This window comes from Polypterus senegalus, chromosome 3 (genome assembly GCF_016835505.1).
Source record: "Polypterus senegalus isolate Bchr_013 chromosome 3, ASM1683550v1, whole genome shotgun sequence".
Taxonomy (NCBI): domain Eukaryota; kingdom Metazoa; phylum Chordata; class Cladistia; order Polypteriformes; family Polypteridae; genus Polypterus; species Polypterus senegalus.
This window is the reverse complement of record NC_053156.1, coordinates 224607416-224610655: the sequence shown is the minus strand read 5'-3', so window position 1 is coordinate 224610655 and position 3240 is coordinate 224607416.

The following is a 3240-nucleotide window of genomic DNA, read 5'->3' as shown; positions in this document are numbered from 1 at the left end:
GTGCTGTCAATACTTTCCGGATGCATTGTAAATATGAAAATGTGAAAACCATTAGGCCATTCCTATCATATTCCAACAAAAACCATATCCTTGCATTTGAAGCTATGGAATCTGGACAAATTTAATTCAAGAAAAATATCACCCAATATGCACAGGTTGTAATTAACTACAGTGTATGGCTGATACAGAAGAAAGGTGGAAAGTGTATTGAATGATGCAAGGTGTCCCTTCAGTCAGGAAAACTCCCTCAGATGGCGGTGCAATGATAAGATAAAAGAAAAAAAAAAAAGCATGCAGGAATTAATGGAAAAACATACCACTACACACTGAGAAGAACCCTTTCTTCACACACAAATAAGCTATGCACAGAGGAAATAATCTGCTACATGTTCCATATCGGTCTTCCAGAAAAGATCACTGAAATTCCAGTTACACATTTAAAAAAGCCTTACCACATTAAAACTATAGCTACAGTAAAGGATACTGCAAACTCGAAAATGGAAAAGTGAACTGTATATTTGGTCATTTATGCCTTTAGTTCAACAAACTATGGAAATATAATAATATATATATACTGTATAATGCGCTATAATCAATCAAAATTTATGGAGTGGGTCAGTACAGTAGTTAGCAGTATCCTGGACAATTCTGCACCTGGCCACATTCTGTGTGTAAAGTTTGCATCTGTTTACCTCTGGGTGCTGAAGTTTTTCTCACGAAAACATCCAGGAAAGGTAACCTGTCCCCAGGATGAGCAAGTGTGAGTTTAAGAGTTAATAATATGCGATGGACTGGTGCCCTTTCTAGGACTCCTTCCTGCCTTGAGCCTATCTTGGCAACACTGGTGCACTATTGCCACATCACCTTGAATTAAATTAACAGGGTTTGACAATTAGTGCATGGTCCGGTGTATGTGTAATATCCATTGTGATATTTACAATAATATAATTTTTGTACAACCATTCTATTGCAAATGACAGTCTTTCGAGCGTGGTATAAACCAGGAGTTTAACAGTGAACTACAAATACCCATTTGGGTACCATTTAAATTAAATTGTTTAGTTCTGCTTTCGGAGTTTAAAATAAAAAGTACTGCTGTATTTTTTAATTCTAAGAAATTCAGAAAAAAACCTTAACAATAATTATTTAAAATGAACCGACCTTTTATCATTTTAGTCTGCTTAATGTTAACACACTTAATTTTTTTGACTTGGCCCTTCATTATTTCTTAACAGCAATATAAAAACAGACATAAGCGGCAGTAAATGCATCCGAAAGGGAGTCATTAATTCCATCTTTGGCACACATCATCATTAGTGGTGATCAGCGAATTTCGCCAAAGCGTTATTCGGAGCGAATTGGCCGTGTTTCTGTTCGCCCTTGTTCGTTTACTGATAATTCGGCCGGTTTAGGAGAACCTTTTTCCCCTGTGCCGCATAATTGTTTGCGAGGCCAGCGCGACTTCCCCCGGAGCCAATGGCCAACTTTGGATGATGGACAACCCCCACCACATATAATGGTGATCATTTGCATTACAGACTCTGTTGCTTGAGGTAGAACAGATAATAATGCAGTTTCTGAAAATTTATTTTTATGAAACATATACAGAGTAAATAACGAGTCAGACTCAGCTCTGCTTGTCGCCAAATGTGCAGGTCGATTTTTGAGTTCCACGTCAGTATACAGTAGGAGAATGAGCTGCGCGCCCTATGCATGCATAATTAGCCACTTGGAGACAAAAAACAAACCTTGATAGAGCCTGACGCCTAACCCCCAACACATGAGACTCTATGAAATAATAGTAACAATAGATTACTATTTACAAGACATTTCTGTTTGATAGAAGAAAAAGTAGAATGCATCAGCACAGACAGTTTAGACAGCCTTTAGCGAGACTTCAAAAAATAGAACGAGCAAGCGGCTTCAGACAGGACAACCCACTTTGAATATTCTAACTTTAGAAGACCTGCGTATGTTTTCCTGACTTTTGACTACGATTTATGCATTTCCTCATTGTTTTAATGAAATACATGATTGCGCGTCTCTGAATACGTTCTTTCTTCTTTTATCTCAAGGAGGCATGGCGGTGCAGCGGTTGGCACTTCTATCGCACACCTCAAGTCACCTTTTTGGCCACAATGAACGGTCCAGTAGAGTTGGCAGACGTTGCCCTAGCCTCAGGGACACTTTAAGGATGATTGCACCATTATAATCCAGTCAAACCTAGTTCAGGTAGTCCTTCCCTATTGACTTCAATGCAGGGCGATATTCGCGAACATTTCCGTGATTTTTCCGAACTCGAGGCGAAGCAAACGCTGTGGAGTTCGCATATTACTAATCATCAACTAAGCCGTTTAAAGAAACAAAAGAGCAGATCAATTTCTAGAACACTGCTCATCTCCTTTAAAATGGAACTCGCAGCATAAATCTCTTACATGACTATTATTAATATTGTTATTAATGATCATAATGTGTTAGTACAACTTTGAACTATAATTACTAAACAAAAGCAATAAACTAACTGAAAATGTAATTAACAGAACAGGTATGAATTCACCTGGATTATTTAAAAATACTGCAGTCATCAGGCACTTGACAATCAAGTTTTAAAAACTCTAAATTTAAAAGGTTCCCTTCCTCTATACTTTATGTACACCCCTTGGTAGAATAATTAAAAAATCCTGACTTTGCTAATTATTTGATGCAGGTGCCAACTAAACAAAAATGCAAACATAAACATAACTACAAGAGAAAAAACGTACTAACAAAAAAGAGATATTTTAACGTGATAGGTTGTACCCGGATACTTAAATTGAAGTAGCTGTATATACTGACACGGTAATGCCATACTGTCAAAGAGACACTTTTTTCCCCCCAAATAAAGTATACATAATCCCAATCTGTCTGCATATCAAAATCTTATATATATTTTAAGATGTCTTCTGTGGTTAAAATCCTTCAAATACAGATCTGTCTCCTTGTCAAAATAAAGTGTCATCCTGAGAAACGTTTCTAGTTATGATAGACCATTCCAGACAGCAGCAATGGCTCAACAGCAAATACATTCAAGTTACACCGAGATGGATGCATGAGAGAATTGGTCAGGGCAACAACAAAAGCAAGAAGCGAACGGGCGCGCCTCTGTTTGTTTTCGGTTGCTGATTGTCCACATTACATGTCCAATTACCATTTTCTTTCTTTTTTTATTGTTTTTAAATAGCACCGATTTGTGCTATTATC